Source organism: Apium graveolens, chromosome 5 (genome assembly GCF_009905375.1).
Source record: "Apium graveolens cultivar Ventura chromosome 5, ASM990537v1, whole genome shotgun sequence".
NCBI classification, from domain to species: domain Eukaryota; kingdom Viridiplantae; phylum Streptophyta; class Magnoliopsida; order Apiales; family Apiaceae; genus Apium; species Apium graveolens.
The window spans coordinates 106,225,461-106,244,915 of NC_133651.1; positions in this window are offsets into that span (position 1 = coordinate 106,225,461).

Sequence of the window (19,455 nt, forward strand, 5' to 3'; positions counted from 1 at the left end):
TCTCGGCCAAAACAGAATCAGAACACTAAAACTGCTGTATCTCCTTCATTTCTCACTCAAATATTGTGTTCTATAGCTCATTGGAAAGGTATTGAGATGGCCTACAACTCTTGTTCACAAGTCTCATCCAAATAATCATGGTAAGACCCTCATTTTTACAGTTCTTTAAATCGGACTTTTAGAAACTTCAAAGCCTAACTTTGTGTTCTTGATTTCTTTGGAAAGATCAAGCTTGTAGGAGGCTCCCTAAGGCTTCCTAGCAACTTAACACCTCCCAAGGAAGGTATAAACTTCAAACCCTAGCCTTTACTTTATTTGTTAGTAAGTTTAATGGTTGGTGTTGTGAAATGAGAAGCATGGATTGTGATTATTAGTAGTTTGGTTTGATTTGGAAGTGTTTTGGTAATTGAAGCTTGATTATAGTTCATAGGTCTTGATTGTGGTTGTTTGAGTTGAAAACCTTGGAGATTATGGACTGATGTGGTATGGTTTAGGTGAAGTTTTGTTGTATTGATGGTTATGAGTTGGTTGGTGGTTAATTGGAGTAGTTTAAACATTGGTAATCGCGTAAACATAGCCGTCGTAACGTCCGATTTTCTTTGGACTGTTTTTGTGCATAACATTAGGACCCGAGAACCCCCTGTTAGATTATGACCACTGCCATGATTAGATAGCTCATGTTACGAGCTTTGTTTTGATATGTAGTTCGTTCGATTCTGATGCACGGTTTAGGAGAAACGACCGTTTCAAGTAACGGCGTTTCGCGAACGAAACTTTTCCCCTCGCCTTACTTTGAAACATAGGTTAAAGACCAAAAAGGGTTAATTAATGTATGAAACATTTATGGTAAGTGTGTTAGGCAGTTGGTAAGACACTCGCGAAGGAATCGTTTTAAAACTCGTAAAGGTTAAATTATTAAAAATGGTGGAGCCGAGGGTACCCGAGTGGCTTAAGCGAATCAGTGAGCGCAAAACAAGCGTTAGAGTCTAAGTTAGTTAAAGTATAGATTTACAAGTGATTTTGGTTTAATTCCAACTTACTTGTTGTTTATAGGTTACCAGACTCGTCCCGAGCCATTCGTAACCCCAGTCGCTCAGGCAAGTTTTCTACCCGTTATACTGTTGTTGTGATGTAAATATATGTATATGCATTATCTTGTGATATTGCATGATTGTTATTAGCAAATTTTGCGATATATTGGAGCATGCTAATATGGTATATATGCATGTCTGTTTCGTAATCTGGTTATCTATCTGTTGATTTCAATGCTTATAGTTGCATAATACCTATGCTAGAAATAAGCAAGTAGTTGCGTATACCCTTAGTATAGGGGATAAAAGGTGAACATATTTCTAAACCGGGAGTCGATGTTCCCGAGTATATATATATATATATATATATATATATTTATATATATATATATATGGATATAGTTTTTAAAACTATTAATCGAATAAGGTTTATTCGATAACTTTAACTTTATTTTATTATTGAATATTATTTCAAATATTATTCGAAGGCGTATGACTCCTTTACATTATTTATTGAATATTATTTGAATATTCATTTGAGGATGTATGACTCCTTTATTTTATTTAATGAATATTATTTATAATATTCATTCGAGGTATTATGACTCAGCTTATTTTATTTATTGAATATTATTTGAATATTCATTTGAGGATGTATGACTCCTTTATTTTATTTAATGAATATTATTTATAATATTCATTCGAGGTATTATGACTCAGCTTATTTTATTTATTGAATATTATTTGAATATTCATTTGAGGATCTATGACTCCGATTATTTGCTGAGATATATTCTTTAATTTATTAAAGAATAAGGTGTCGATAATCAAACTTATTTTTGATTATTCAAATAAAGATATTACTTTCGTATAAGTATATCTTTGATTATTTGCTATTCATTTCAAGTATAAGTTTTAATACTTCTACTTCAATTATTTTATAAAGATTATTCTTTATGGGAATATTATTTAAATAATAATATTCAGACATTTTCTAAATATTCTGGGGACTGATTTACTTCATTAAATCAGCTTCACTCCAAACATTCTTAAAAATGTTTTGCGAGTCTTCAAAATGATTTTTTTAAAAGTTAGAGCGGATCCCAAAACTCATTTTTTTAAGATCCTCATTTCGAAGGGGATTTAAATACTCGCTCAAAACCTGAGGGATCCGGCTCTGTGGTGTGTTTTATATTCGCAACAAGGTTGTTGTTTTGATAAATGAATTGATTACTTACCCAACACTCGGGAAGTAAAATTCTTGGAACAAGTTAATCCATTAACAGGCATCGCCTGGGAAATATCGGTGAGTTCTCCTTTCCAAATAGATACGACTTCTTGGTGGAGCCGTATCAACAAGTTTCTACTTGGGGAAAGTGGGGACAAGCTTTACGTTTCAGAGTCATGGATTTCATCTGAACTAGGAGTGGCGTAAGTGGCCGAGTAGCGCCGGCCCAGCCTTATTATATTGGCCCAAATGGCCTGGAAGTTCCGCTAAGGCGGTCCATTCCTTAGGAGTTCAGTGTTCGGTTGACAAGTAAATCCGACAGGTTCTCCTCTACATGTAGAAAATGGTGGGGTTGTACTACTACGACTGATCATCGTAAGTGGTCTTCCTGGCGCGGTAAACTCCCGTAATGAGTTCATCATCCAATTGGATATTTTTGCAACACTACCCAAAGCACTTCGATAGAAAGGCTACGGTTGGGCGATTGTTGAGTGTTGGCAGGGTCAAGTTTTCAAAATAATGTTTGCATCAAATGAAGTATCTCATAACTTCATTTTATTTTGATGATATTTTAAAGGTTGAATCTATTCAAGTATTATCTTGTAGTCTCGTCTATGTGATGAACTTTGGAAACTAATTATAACTTGAATGGTGGTAGTTCAAGTAGTATTTGGAAAAGATATAAGTATATTGGAGTATTTTGTAACTTCATCTTTTAAACTTATATCTAGTAAATGATTATCTTATGCATGACAAAGATTTTCAGAAAAACGTTGAGACAAGGTTAGATATATGAGATCACCTTGCAACGATATTTTTATACAGTTATACACTGGAATTCTGTGTGTATTATGCATGGAAGAGGACTTCCAATATTTTGAAAAGTATATATGTATATATATATATATATACTGAATATTTTGCGACTTCATCGCATTAAGATATCAACTTGGTTCATTTCTTTTGACCAAGACTTTCATGAGTATTATGAGTAGGCTCATATATTGTAAATCATTATACATATTATTTTGGTGGGCTTGCTGCTCACCCTTGCTTTATTTCTTCATCACACAACAACAGTTAGGAAAGATGGCCAGACTCCAGCAGACCCAGCGCAAGCGCATGGGAAGCGTCCTGTGTCTTCCCGTTGATGTTGTAGCTGCTATAGCTGCAGAGGTAGATCTATTGTAGATCAGACCATCTACTTTTGAGAATCAATTATGTATAATTATAACTTGTGGCAGATAATGGCAATTAACTGTAAATTTATCAAGTAATCATTTTGGGTTGTAATAACTTTTAAATTGTGGATTCAAAGACTTGTACTTATTTAAATTTCATCTCTGAGACTATAACGGGTTGTGGTGTGTGTTAGTGTGGGGTCACAGCATAAGGTTATTTATTAATTAAGTGAAGTGATATTGTGGAAAGAAAGACCGTGACGACCCGGATCCCCGACCCCGGATCTGGGGGTGTTACAGAAATGGTATCAGAGCTAAGCGTTATAAACCTCAGAGATGATGGGACGTTAAGATAATAAGTTCACTAAGATAATAAGAACTATTGCCAAGTTCATAGTCGGACTACCTAACGTAGTACTGACAGTTAAAACCCTTATGGGAACCCTTATAAATGTAGCGATAGAAGCGTAGTTCGTTATCGTATATGGTAGCGGGACTCCGAACCCTGAAGTTGAGGAACATCAACGCGATGATGTTTTATTACTAATTGGAGATCAGATTGTGGATCCAATAGAGCGTCCTAACGCAGGACCGGATGATGTTGATATTGAGGATGTAGAGGTTGAGGATGTTGTCCTAGAAGGGATAGTTGCTGAGGAGGATCCCATGGAGGATCCTGACGAGATTGGATAAAGGACCACTGATGAATTGATGACCCTGGTTGGGTCGACTACCAGAGGTAGGATTGGCCGGTCACTACCAGAGGTTCGTTCAAGTTTGTAAAGATAGTAGCCCCTTTAACGCGGCTTACTCGTAAGACTGAGAAGTTCGAATGGACAGAGAAATGCGAGAACAACTTTTAAGAACCGAAGCAAAGGTTGGTGACGTTCCCTATGTTGGCGTTGCCGGATGGAAAATGAGATTTTGTGATTTGTAAGTGACGCTTCACATAAGGAATTAGGGTGCTTCTTATATAGCACAGCAAGATAATCGCGTCTGCGTCAAGACAATTAAGGGAATTTAAAATTCGATATCCCCACCCATGAGCTTGGGCTCGTGGCAATAGTTTTGCCCTAAAGATTTGAGGCACTACTTGTATGGAGAGAAGTGTGAGATTCACAAACCATAGGAGCTCTAGTACATTCTTACGTAGAAAGAGCTCAACATACGCCAGAGGAGGCGGTTAGAGCTAATCAAGAATTATGATTGGGAGATTCTTTATCATTCGGTGAAAGCCAATATGGTGGCTGATGCCCTTAGTAAAAATGAGAGACTCAAGATGATAATGTCTTTTGGAGAGTTTATAAGAGATTTTGAGAAAATGGAAATAGTAGTGAAGGTAACCGGAGCCGGTACCGAAAAGCTGTTTGAGATAGCAATACAGCCCGAAGTATTGGAAAAGAACATATTGTGCCAGTAAAAGTGATGAATGAAGGCAGAGAGCCAACAAATAGGTATGAGATTAATACCGAGAGAAATGATAAGGGAATAATGAGGTATTCCTATAGAATTTGGGTTCCAAAGGTTTAAGAGCTTAAAGATGAAATCTTAGATGAAAGCTAGTTTGAGGAATAAGAGTTAGAGCAAACCCTGAACGTGATAGTCAGGGAGGTTGCCACCAAGACAAAAGGAACCCATAACATGATGAAGTGGAAAATGAGGATTTAAATTATGTAAGATGACCCCAATTATGGGGAGTAGGAAGAAATATTTAGACTGAGGAAACAAAAGTCGAGTAAGGACAGGAGACCCGAGATGGTACCCCTATACGGCAATTCATGGACCTGTCTAAAGAGAACTTAGACTATTATCCCCAACCACCACCCTGAGGAGACAGTGCGGTGGGAAATTCTTTCATGACCTTTAAGTCGCTAAGCTCTCAGAGTTCCAAGGAACAAGCTGACCCAGTCGAGGCAAGAGCCTGGCTAAAGGAAATAGATGAATCATTTGAGATTCTAAATGATTGACGAACCACAAAAGACTGTTTTGTCACTTACCCTCCTAAGAGAGAGACCACCCGCTGGTGAAAGGCCAAGGAAGGCACGGAGCAAGAGATTATAATAAACTGATTTAAGTTCAGATAATTATTTTCGGGAAAGTACTTCCCAAGGTTATGGAGATAGTGTAAAAGCTTAAGAGCCAGAACAAAGGCAGACGAGTATGATGAATTATGAATCTAAGTTGTAAAAGTTATCAAGATTCGTTCTGAAGACACGAATCCAGAATGACGGGATGTTTGAAATCAATGCTTATGTTGTGTTGGTTCATGAAATAACGATAAGAGAAAGGAATATAAAGGCAAGAGAGTTTGAGGAATGATAAGGGAGTTGGGTATGAGGAAACCCTAAAGACTCGTAGAAATAGAAATAGAAAAGTATGTAATCGTCCGGATGAGAGTGATTCACCATGAGTTAAATTGATGGTTGAAGGTATAAGAGATACATATATTTTATCCCCTGTAAGTTGGGAAGATTCGAGGAAACCTTGAGATAATTCGAAGGATAAATATGAGACGCGGATAGACTGAGGAGACAAGGAAGTAAGAAATTAGGAAAATTGGATGAAGGAAGTGACCTTCAAGAATGTGAAGTGTAAGACCGGTGGCTTGATACCCAGAAAGGGAGACGCCAGGTATGAAAGATATCCCAACATTGAGATGACTATTGAGATAAACAACAAAAGTAAATAAGGAATTATTAAGAAGAAGTTCACGTTGAACATGACCAATATCTTCCAGAACATCCATGTTATCATTACCAAATCAGGAAAGAAAAGCGGATGACCATTGTTATCTTTTGGAGGCCATATGGATTGACCTCAATTTGAATAAGGATGTTATTATGAAGTTAGGTATAGACTATCGAGGTGGGAATGATGAATAAGATAATCTATCAAGGATATATGACTTGATTTATCCATGGAAGGATGCAGGTACCTTTTAAAGGTGGAATTAAGGATAGAACATTGGTAACTTAAAATGAATCCTAGGGGACTGCATAAAGGTTGGCATGTCACCCTTAATAGGGACAGTATGAGTTTTGACAGTATGATTGGGAAAGGGTTAAGGTAACAACAACCTTTAAGAATCAGTGGAGAAATTTTTCAGAAGAATATAGACAATGGTTCTAGTATTAGTAAATGGTATTGTGATATGCCCTGTATCTAGGGAATACAGGAGGAACGATTCAAGGATAACCTTAGAGGTTTTGCAATGAGAAAGGTAATATTCAAAATTCTCAAGAATGGAAATGTTGATAAAGGAAATATGACGTAATTATAATGATGCCAAGTGAGGCACGTGTTAAACCACGAGAAAGTATGGATCGAACCAGTAATGGTCGAAATTATTCAGGGCAATTAGGACTTAAGATAAAAGATGTTCTAAGTATGATTGAGAGTCCGTCGTGATAGTGATTAGCCTCTAAAGACTGAGGCAATAACTTATGGAAAAATGGTGATAATTTTTTTTCCCATCTGATTTTAAGGAAAACATCTTCACTCAAGCAGTGATCGGAAATAAGGTAGAAAATTTAGTTGAAGGTGGTTAAAATGACATTGACTGTAAGGAAATTTTACTATCAGGAAAGGCCAAAGAGGTGGCCGACACTTTAAAGGTAAGAGGATAATTATAGGCGTTTGTGCCAAAGGAATACAGTGATGATGGTTAAAGCTATGAAGGTTGTATTATGGTTTGGAAGATTGACATTCCTTCTGATGACTGTGCAATACCCAACCGTAATAGTAGTTCGGTAAAGGTTTAATTCGTGTAATCGCCATGAACGGGCTATCTATCTTAGAAGGTACTATCTTGAGAATAAGCCAGGACCATGTTTCCAAAAAGGACTAGACGAACCTTTGAGTTAAGTCTTCTATCTAAGGCATATGATTAAAAATGGTATTAACCTGCTATCGTTGCTTCGATTGAAACTCTTCTGCACTTTTATTTGCTTCATGTCATGTATGTATGTCAGGATCACGAGTGTTCTTCATGAATTGTGATTGGTGGTTATGTTAATTCCTTAGAAGGATTTGATACGACATGTATGGACTCCGTATGGTTAGCTATTAAGATTTCATGGAAAGTGAATGATGACAGTGGGTCAGTGGTGGACCATAGTAAGGCAGCAATGATTCTGCGAGTAACGAGCTGATTACAACCGTGAGAGTTGTATTGGAATGGATGTTGAGATTGAGTACCACTAAACGGGTCGTGGTAGTGTATAAGTTATCATTGATAGACTAATTAAGTAGAGTATCTACCTATTGAATATTTATTCCCTCTTATGAAAAGAGAGTCGTATTACTATATGAGGAAGGTTGCGGTGCAAGCATAGAATTATAGTAACGATGATGTATAGAATGAGATCCCAGATTCGATTTTCGATGTCGAGGGAGTTTCAAAGGTGATTATGTATAAGCTCGAGGAAGAGTGTGGGTCCATGGAATGATGGACGGAATAGAAATATTTAGGCATGGGAAATACGATGCTATAATACTTGATGCTGATATAAATACGTATATGTTTTGTTCTCCTATGACAAACCTCTATAGTTCAGAGGTAGGTTCCAAGCCAGATATTTTGTGGCAGTATATTTTTTTTATATATACTATTCTCTTCAGTTCGTTCTTTTCTCTTCTTTTCATTTCATGTAATCTGAGAAGAACAACCCTTCCAGAAAGGGGAGGTATTGCCGAATGACTATCTATCTGTGTGATAGAAGCCTAGTAGGATACCAGCTATTGTTTAATTGCTTGTCAAGTACTAAAGGCTGGCCACCTTCTGTACTAACTATGCGATATAACAAGTGTTCATGATCTTAGTGATCTCTCAACAAATTCCTTTACTTCTATTTGATTGATCAAATTTTGGAAAATAGAAGCAACTGAAAAAGGAGTAATAAAGTGGTGGTAGTATGCGGAATGGGAACACATTCGTGATACTAAGGTTGACGTGGTTATTAAAAGGTTATAGAACGCTAACGAGCAAAAGTATAACCAGTATAATATTAGGAACGGAAGGTAGTAGCGATTACGAACTGGAAAAGAATGGGTTTTGAGAAGCAGAAGCTCTAATGTTAAAAGCAATAATGAGAGTCTGTGCAATAGACTTGAAAGAATTTGGAATGATCACTTAATTCGGATTGAGTTATCTTACGACAATAGATCATATGTCATTATCGAGATGTCGCCTTACGAGATCATTGAGGGAAGACAATGTCGATCTCCCTTATGTTAGGATGAAGTTGTAGAGCGCAAGATGCTCGGACCCGCAGTAGTCCAAAGGACCAAGGATATGATAGATCTAATCAGAGGACGGCTGGTAGTAGCCCAAGATGGTCATGATAAGTATGTTGATTTGACACGAAAGGATAAAGAGTATGAAATAGGGGACCTAGTAATGTTATAGGTATCCCTTGGAAAGGATTGATGAGGTTCGGAAAGAAAGGAAAGCTAAGTCTACAATTTGTTGGACCCTTGGATATATTAAGACGTTTGGGAAGTTACCATATGAGCTAGCCCTACCCCCGAACCTGTAGCAAGTTCATAACGTGTTCCACGTATCAATGTTATGGAAGTGTAATTCGGATGCCAGACAAATAGGGGCATATGAGCGCATAGACATGCAACCAGACGTAACCTATATGGAGCAACCAGGAAGGGTATAGAGTAAAAAGGAACGAGTGCTTAGGAGAAGGGTTATCAAACTAGTAAGAGTTTGATGGTAGAACCACAATGTGGGAAAATTTACTCGAGAGTTAGAAAGTGCAGTGCTAAGAGAGTATCCCTATTCACTTTCTATCTGATTCCGGGACGGAATCCTTTTAAGGAGGGGAGACTGTAATAACCCCAATTTTTGGGAAATTTTTGAAACCCTTATGAATAGTGTTTTTGCTGAATGAGAAAACTTTTCATGCCACACTATGTAGGGGTTCTGATATGGATATTCTGAGATTTTATTAGTACTTTATATGGGATATAAGTGTATGTAAAGATCGTCAGAATCCAAATCTGAACACTTTGATTTTTCCCGGAAATTCACAAGATACGGAGAGAATTGAGTATAAGGTAACAGGATAAAAAGGATTTAAATTAAAGGATTATAGGAGAGGATCATAAAAGGAATATAATATATTGAGAAAGGTTAAGGGAACCTAAGTAATAAGATCCCGGGTATGATCCCTCAAACGATAAACGAGAACGAAAGATAAGCGAACCGTAAAACAAATAAGTGATCAAGAGACAAGCTTGTACAAGAAGCCAGGGATTGTGACATCATCAAACCACAAGGTGTGGACAAGTGGGAGCATTATGACATGTGCAAGGTGACATAAGCATGACATGGGAAGGAAGGAGGTGTGGTGGCTTTGTAACCACACAAATTCAAGGGCAAGAAGGTAATTGACTAAAGCAAGCACAAAAACCAAGCAACCAAGCCAAGCAAATCATTTTTCATCAAAATCAAAAAGAAACCAAGGCATTGTTCTTCATGCTCTCGGCCAAAACAGAATCAGAACACTAAAACTGCTGTATCTCCTTCATTTCTCACTCAAATATTGTGTTCTATAGCTCATTGGAAAGGTATTGAGATGGCCTACAACTCTTGTTCACAAGTCTCATCCAAATAATCATGGTAAGACCCTCATTTTTACAGTTCTTTAAATCGGACTTTTAGAAACTTCAAAGCCTAACTTTGTGTTCTTGATTTCTTTGGAAAGATCAAGCTTGTAGGAGGCTCCCTAAGGCTTCCTAGCAACTTAACACCTCCCAAGGAAGGTATAAACTTCAAACCCTAGCCTTTACTTTATTTGTTAGTAAGTTTAATGGTTGGTGTTGTGAAATGAGAAGCATGGATTGTGATTATTAGTAGTTTGGTTTGATTTGGAAGTGTTTTGGTAATTGAAGCTTGATTATAGTTCATAGGTCTTGATTGTGGTTGTTTGAGTTGAAAACCTTGGAGATTATGGACTGATGTGGTATGGTTTAGGTGAAGTTTTGTTGTATTGATGGTTATGAGTTGGTTGGTGGTTAATTGGAGTAGTTTAAACATTGGTAATCGCGTAAACATAGCCGTCGTAACGTCCGATTTTCTTTGGACTGTTTTTGTGCATAACATTAGGACCCGAGAACCCCCTGTTAGATTATGACCACTGCCATGATTAGATAGCTCATGTTACGAGCTTTGTTTTGATATGTAGTTCGTTCGATTCTGATGCACGGTTTAGGAGAAACGACCGTTTCAAGTAACGGCGTTTCGCGAACGAAACTTTTCCCCTCGCCTTACTTTGAAACATAGGTTAAAGACCAAAAAGGGTTAATTAATGTATGAAACATTTATGGTAAGTGTGTTAGGCAGTTGGTAAGACACTCGCGAAGGAATCGCTTTAAAACTCGTAAAGGTTAAATTATTAAAAATGGTGGAGCCGAGGGTACCCGAGTGGCTTAAGCGAATCAGTGAGCGCAAAACAAGCGTTAGAGTCTAAGTTAGTTAAAGTATAGATTTACAAGTGATTTTGGTTTAATTCCAACTTACTTGTTGTTTATAGGTTACCAGACTCGTCCCGAGCCATTCGTAACCCCAGTCGCTCAGGCAAGTTTTCTACCCGTTATACTGTTGTTGTGATGTAAATATATGTATATGCATTATCTTGTGATATTGCATGATTGTTATTAGCAAATTTTGCGATATATTGGAGCATGCTAATATGGTATATATGCATGTCTGTTTCGTAATCTGGTTATCTATCTGTTGATTTCAATGCTTATAGTTGCATAATACCTATGCTAGAAATAAGCAAGTAGTTGCGTATACCCTTAGTATAGGGGATAAAAGGTGAACATATTTCTAAACCGGGAGTCGATGTTCCCGAGTATATATATATATATATATATATATATATATATTTATATATATATATATATGGATATAGTTTTTAAAACTATTAATCGAATAAGGTTTATTCGATAACTTTAACTTTATTTTATTATTGAATATTATTTCAAATATTATTCGAAGGCGTATGACTCCTTTACATTATTTATTGAATATTATTTGAATATTCATTTGAGGATGTATGACTCCTTTATTTTATTTAATGAATATTATTTATAATATTCATTCGAGGTATTATGACTCAGCTTATTTTATTTATTGAATATTATTTGAATATTCATTTGAGGATGTATGACTCCTTTATTTTATTTAATGAATATTATTTATAATATTCATTCGAGGTATTATGACTCAGCTTATTTTATTTATTGAATATTATTTGAATATTCATTTGAGGATCTATGACTCCGATTATTTGCTGAGATATATTCTTTAATTTATTAAAGAATAAGGTGTCGATAATCAAACTTATTTTTGATTATTCAAATAAAGATATTACTTTCGTATAAGTATATCTTTGATTATTTGCTATTCATTTCAAGTATAAGTTTTAATACTTCTACTTCAATTATTTTATAAAGATTATTCTTTATGGGAATATTATTTAAATAATAATATTCAGACATTTTCTAAATATTCTGGGGACTGATTTACTTCATTAAATCAGCTTCACTCCAAACATTCTTAAAAATGTTTTGCGAGTCTTCAAAATGATTTTTTTAAAAGTTAGAGCGGATCCCAAAACTCATTTTTTTAAGATCCTCATTTCGAAGGGGATTTAAATACTCGCTCAAAACCTGAGGGATCCGGCTCTGTGGTGTGTTTTATATTCGCAACAAGGTTGTTGTTTTGATAAATGAATTGATTACTTACCCAACACTCGGGAAGTAAAATTCTTGGAACAAGTTAATCCATTAACAGGCATCGCCTGGGAAATATCGGTGAGTTCTCCTTTCCAAATAGATACGACTTCTTGGTGGAGCCGTATCAACAAGTTTCTACTTGGGGAAAGTGGGGACAAGCTTTACGTTTCAGAGTCATGGATTTCATCTGAACTAGGAGTGGCGTAAGTGGCCGAGTAGCGCCGGCCCAGCCTTATTATATTGGCCCAAATGGCCTGGAAGTTCCGCTAAGGCGGTCCATTCCTTAGGAGTTCAGTGTTCGGTTGACAAGTAAATCCGACAGGTTCTCCTCTACATGTAGAAAATGGTGGGGTTGTACTACTACGACTGATCATCGTAAGTGGTCTTCCTGGCGCGGTAAACTCCCGTAATGAGTTCATCATCCAATTGGATATTTCTGCAACACTACCCAAAGCACTTCGATAGAAAGGCTACGGTTGGGCGATTGTTGAGTGTTGGCAGGGTCAAGTTTTCAAAATAATGTTTGCATCAAATGAAGTATCTCATAACTTCATTTTATTTTGATGATATTTTAAAGGTTGAATCTATTCAAGTATTATCTTGTAGTCTCGTCTATGTGATGAACTTTGGAAACTAATTATAACTTGAATGGTGGTAGTTCAAGTAGTATTTGGAAAAGATATAAGTATATTGGAGTATTTTGTAACTTCATCTTTTAAACTTATATCTAGTAAATGATTATCTTATGCATGACAAAGATTTTCAGAAAAACGTTGAGACAAGGTTAGATATATGAGATCACCTTGCAACGATATTTTTATACAGTTATACACTGGAATTCTGTGTGTATTATGCATGGAAGAGGACTTCCAATATTTTGAAAAGTATATATGTATATATATATATATACTGAATATTTTGCGACTTCATCGCATTAAGATATCAACTTGGTTCATTTCTTTTGACCAAGACTTTCATGAGTATTATGAGTAGGCTCATATATTGTAAATCATTATACATATTATTTTGGTGGGCTTGCTGCTCACCCTTGCTTTATTTCTTCATCACACAACAACAGTTAGGAAAGATGGCCAGACTCCAGCAGACCCAGCGCAAGCGCATGGGAAGCGTCCTGTGTCTTCCCGTTGATGTTGTAGCTGCTATAGCTGCAGAGGTAGATCTATTGTAGATCAGACCATCTACTTTTGAGAATCAATTATGTATAATTATAACTTGTGGCAGATAATGGCAATTAACTGTAAATTTATCAAGTAATCATTTTGGGTTGTAATAACTTTTAAATTGTGGATTCAAAGACTTGTACTTATTTAAATTTCATCTCTGAGACTATAACGGGTTGTGGTGTGTGTTAGTGTGGGGTCACAGCATAAGGTTATTTATTAATTAAGTGAAGTGATATTGTGGAAAGAAAGACCGTGACGACCCGGATCCCCGACCCCGGATCTGGGGGTGTTACAGCTGCTTACAAATATTGAACAACTAAGAATGCAGAGAAATGCTAAGAATTCTGCTTACAAATATTCATCTGCGTGTATCTCTAATATTTCCTTAGTTTCTACTTATTGGTTTATATATCACCAAGATTACAAAGTAATGAGACAGGATAATAAAACAAAAACTATCTAGTCTATTACAATGCTACTTCATTACTTTATTCCAGCATCTTTGAATATCTTCATAATACCATGGAAATGGCAATGCTTCTTTATTCTCGAAAACCCAGTTGAATAGGCTACACATTCCATTTGCATCCACTCGATGCATGTGACTGTGTTGTTACTGTCAACAGATATTTGAATTCTTTATCCGTCGGGTTCATGATCATCCGTCGAGTTATTGATCATCCGTCGGGTTGTTGATCATCCGTCGAATTCATTGTTGTTTATCCGTCGGGTAGCAATCAGGCACTTGACTTCATTTCACTTATGCAGAATTACAAGACATCATCAATGTACAATTAATCAACCTATTTTGCATATTTAACTAAAGTCAACATGACTTAAGTACTACTACAGATTCTAAATAATGTGTATGCAGAAATGTGCTACAGACTTATTGTTACATAAGCTACTCACTCGATGGATAATAAGTCATCATCCGTCGGGACTATATTGAGTCATCCGTCGGGACTATAAACCTTATCCGTCGAGTGCTACATAATTTTACTAAGTAAAATCTACCAATATGTTTTGTTCATGAAATCATCAAGTACACAACATATACACAACATTTATAACTTTTTTGATTCTATTGTTATCATTTGATAAGAACTATGAGTGTTTAGATTGATAGATACAGGCCATAGATTTGATAGCTTATAACTTGTATCTGTTTGTAACTTTGAATCTTTATTCAAAGGTGTAAGCAACCCATTACGATTTAATTTTGTTAGGTCACACACACTGTAGAAGGGGGTTGAATACAGTGTATACTACAATCAAATCAAATTAAGAACACAAGTATGAAACACAGAATAATCTTATTAATAAAACAGTATTGCAATGGAACCATTCTCTCTCAGTGATGAACAAATATCACGAGAGCTGCTAGGGTTACAATGAATAATATTCTCGATAATGATAACACATCTAGTGTAAACCCTATACTGTGTTTATATACCACACAGTTACAAGATAATCTTCTAATTGATATCGAATATAAGTTTGCATCCTAAAATATATCAATTAGTTATCTTTTCCTCCAAGTCTTTCATTCTTCATAGAATTCTTCTCCATGCATACTTCTTCTTGTGTTAATCTCAATCTTCTTTTCCTTGAATCAGCCGCCTTCCTTATCTGAAAGTCTTCTTAAGTCCTGATATTATCTCCTGATGAATATCTTCTGATATCTTAAGTTTTGATAACTTAAGTTCTTATATCTTAAGTTCTGACTTCGGTATAAGTACTGATTTCCAGTTAAGTCCTGATTTGTCCTGTTAGTCAAGATCTGAAAACTAAACACAAATCATTATTAGACATGACATCACAAATATATCTAAAAATCTCCCTCAACTTGTAAATTAGCATAATATACAAGTTCAATAGATATTTGATGATGTCAAAAACATTAAGTACAAATGCATATGAGAATTTGACTAGATAACTACAACTCACAGTCCTTGTAGCTTTTACCATCCTTAAAGTCTGATATCAGCTTTAGCCTGTATATCCTTCAAAATTTAACAGTTTTAGTCCTTGACTTGGCTTCAGTTTGTGATCTCTTGAATGTCAGGAGTTGTCTGAGATAGTTCTTCAAAAGAGTTCTCTCAGCATATTCAAGTTCATTTATCATCCTCCTTTTAGCATCTTTAAGTTCAAATGTATCTTCCCATGTCTGAAAGATAGCAGCCATGAGATCATTAATCTTTGCTTTCCTTATTTCCTGATCCAATGTGATCAGATAAGCTTTGTCAGACTCCAGATTAAATTCAACACCCTTAATACCCAAAAAAGTAGAAATCTTCACAGTATTGGGCTTCATCTCAACTAATTCACCATTGTGAGCTATGTACTTTGGATAGTATGGTATGTCGGACATTACAAAATAAAGTTTCTTCTATCTTTGAATATCATATTTTAAGTAACTGGTAGCACCATCTATTGACCTGTTCTTCACTTGAAGTAGAAATAAAACATGTTGCAGTTCTTCATAATACTTCAATCGAATTGCATTCTTTCTTATCTGGAATACTCTCCCATCTGTCATAAAATAAAGCATTATGTCTTCTTTCAGCTTGGAATTGTAAACCATCTGTACAGACTCCAATTGATTTAGACTTTCTGGAGTTGTCCCTACTCCTGGTTCAGAAAGAGATGTAGGATCTAAGGTAGAGTTGTTTACTCTCTTTTCATCAGCGTTACCCAGTCCTGTTTTATCTCTAGCTTCCTTCCCTTGGAGCAATCTACCCTTAAAAATATTTGTTGAAGTCTTCATAGATTGAGCATATTGTTGAGCTTTAGTAAACCCAGGTAGTAAAATTTTTGAAGGTTTCACATGAGCAATGTCAGAGGTTTCTCTTTCTTCAGATGTCAAGACAACTTGAGCTCTGTCAGAGGTTGCTTGAATATTGCTTTTCTTCTTCAAAATCAGAGTTATATCTTCATCAGATTTTGCTTCCAGATCCATAGTTGGCATATATATCTTTACAGGTTCATCAACTTTTTCCTTACCCTTGAATCTAGGATCAACTTCCACCTGTGATTTGGACTTGGCCTTAGATGCCTCAGTATATGTCCTCTCTTTGATCACAATGCCCTTAGGCTTAGGTGGTTTCTTTGCAATGACTTGAGCTTTAGACTTTGACTTAGATTTGTCATTTTCAGCTTTCAGTCTAATATCTTCTTCCTTCAGACTTTCAATATCCATGCCTGGATTGTCCTTTAGGAACAGCCTTTTGGAGATCTCTTCATCAAGTTTCAGAGTTTGTTCATTAGAACTCATCCTTTTACCAGTATCAGAACTTGTTCTTTGACTTGTAGTTCTGGCTTCCCTTGATAAAGAGCCCCTGCCTTGACTTAGACCTCTACTCCTTTCAGAGTTTCCCTGGTCTTCATTATCATCATCCTTACCCTTCAGTGGTTGATCAGTTTTGCATTTGGACTTAATCACTTTCTCCCCCTTTTTGGCATCATCTGGTAGAAGCAGAGAGACAAGCAATTCCACAGAGTTTTGGATTTCATTGAGTTGGATTTGTTGAGCAGCTTGATTCTTTAAAATATCAGATATTTGATCTTGCTGTTGTTCTTGAGTCTTTTCTATATACCCAATGCGGTCAAAGGAATACTTGCATAAACAGAATCATTTAATTCAGCGATATGTAAAAAATTTATCTATCTTGAACTGAGAATAGGGAAAATAATACTTGCATAAGAAGATTTAAAATAAATATCACTTGAACAATAAGTGATGATAGGGATAATTGCCTTTGGTTTTTAGCAGTTATTCACACTCGTATAAACGCGAGCAAACTGGGTAAGAGCATTCCTGATTGCAGCCGTCTTCGCCATGTGGAAGAATTTAGTGAGAAACTTTTACGCGAGATCCTCCCAAGTGGTGATAGATCCTGCTGGTAGAGAGTGTAACCGACACTTAGCCTTGTCCCTCAGAGAGAATGGGAAAAGGCATAGCTTGATAGCATCTTCAGTCACATCATTGAATTTGAAAGTATCGCAGATCTCGATGAAATCTCTGATGTGCATGTTGGGGTCTTCAGTAGGAGAACCCCCAAACTGAACTGAGTTCTGTATCATCTGAATCGTGCTTGACTTGATCTCAAAAGTGTTAGCCCTGATGGCTGGTCTGATGATGCTTGACTGAATGTCATTAATCTTAGGCTTAGAATAGTCCATCAAAGCCTTCGGATTTTCTGCTTGATCTCCCATCACTACTACAACTGGTTCTTCGACTTTCTCTTCTTACTCTACCTTCTTTTCTTCCTCAAAAACTTCCTTACGAACTACCACAACTTCTTCCTCGACTTTATCCAGTGTTCTCTTACGAGTACGTGAACGCGTATGAATCCACTCTCGCTAGAGCACCTGAAATAAGATAAGGAAACAGATAAGTAACAATGTCCGAGTCAATGAACTTTAACGACCACTGATGGAAAGCACATAAACTATCAATTAACACTGCAATCCCCGGTAGTGGCGCCAAAAACTTGTTTGTCGCTAAACACGCGCTAATAATACACGCAAGTATACGAGTTCGCAAGTAGTATAGAATCTTTTCTAGTTCATTCCCACAGAGACTGTATTGGTTAACTAATTAATTCATGCACTTAAGCAACAATGTACGGTTATTATTCAATGCTAAGACGATAACAAATTATGGTTGTTTATAACTAAGAATTAAACTAATGATTATAACTACGAAAATAAGATTGATTGAATTAATATATATAACAAACATGGGATTCTAACTTCATTAAATACTTCATTCAATAGCCTTATTGTTCTTAACCTTAGCATGCAATGGTGATGACACTAATCAGACAACACGAAACTGATAAACGCCAACTTTCATTGCACGAGTACCATACTACCAGACATCCACAAAAGAGATAGAAGCTGAATAAACACCAATTATATTGAGACCCTATATGTCTATACAATTTGACAACATAATGGTTTAAGCACAAGTTATCTATCTTGATTACACAGGGCAAGTAAGATGGTTAAAATTACCTACGAATCATGCATATCGAATACATGAACCTATGCTAGTATGGCAAGTTCTAAATCCTTAAATTCACTTTCGCTTCATTAAGAATTAACACACTATCTTATAAGTTCGCGACGCTCATAAGACGAATACGCACAACCAATACTAGGATATCATACAATCACCACATACTAAGGCATCAAACAATTCAACTAAAGAAATCCATAAATAAATCCGCTAGAACCCCATGATAACGATTAGCCCATAATCGGACTCATCATCAACGTGGGCTCCGATGAAAGCATGGTATATAGAACGTAGTCTTTATAACGAATAAATAAAACCAAGTACAAAACAAGATTAAGGTTCACAAATAAGAAAATTGGCATCCAAATACAACTTAAAACAAAGGTTCACAAGTAAAAATAAGATCTTCTTCGTCTTCGCTGAATCGTGCTAAATCGGTCTTCTTACGCTCTCCTTGATATGTCTCTGGCTTGATTACTTATTAAAAATGACCTAGAGTTGTTTATATAGTAGCCCCATGCAGTATAGAAGTCTCCCAATTCGAATTAGAATAGAATCAGATTTCTGCATCCCGACACGGCGCGACCGCGCACTTGATCAGCGCGGGCGCGCTGGCATTCTGTACTTCGGCGCGGCCGCGCGCTTGATCAGCGCGGGCGCGCTGGGCTTTTGCCAAAACTGACTTCTTTATTTTTCTTGCAGCTTCGAGCCGGCTTTCAACGAGCTTTTATTCCAACACCACCTTGACATCAAATTAGCACCAAAATTATGCTAATGCACCTGATTACCGAGATAATGCCTGAAATGTAAAAATACTCGAAAACACGTTAAAACACTTAACAACTTGAGTACAAAGGCATCAATTCAAAGTTTATTAGAGCATTATAAAGTGTCATAAATGCCACTCAACAAATATATATTTTCTGTTAAATATAATTATAAATTTTGAAGATAACCAAAAACATAGGTGATTGGACCATTAGCAACAAAACTTCCATTATATCATTTTTAATATAATAGTATAGATAGATAGATAGATAGATAGATATAT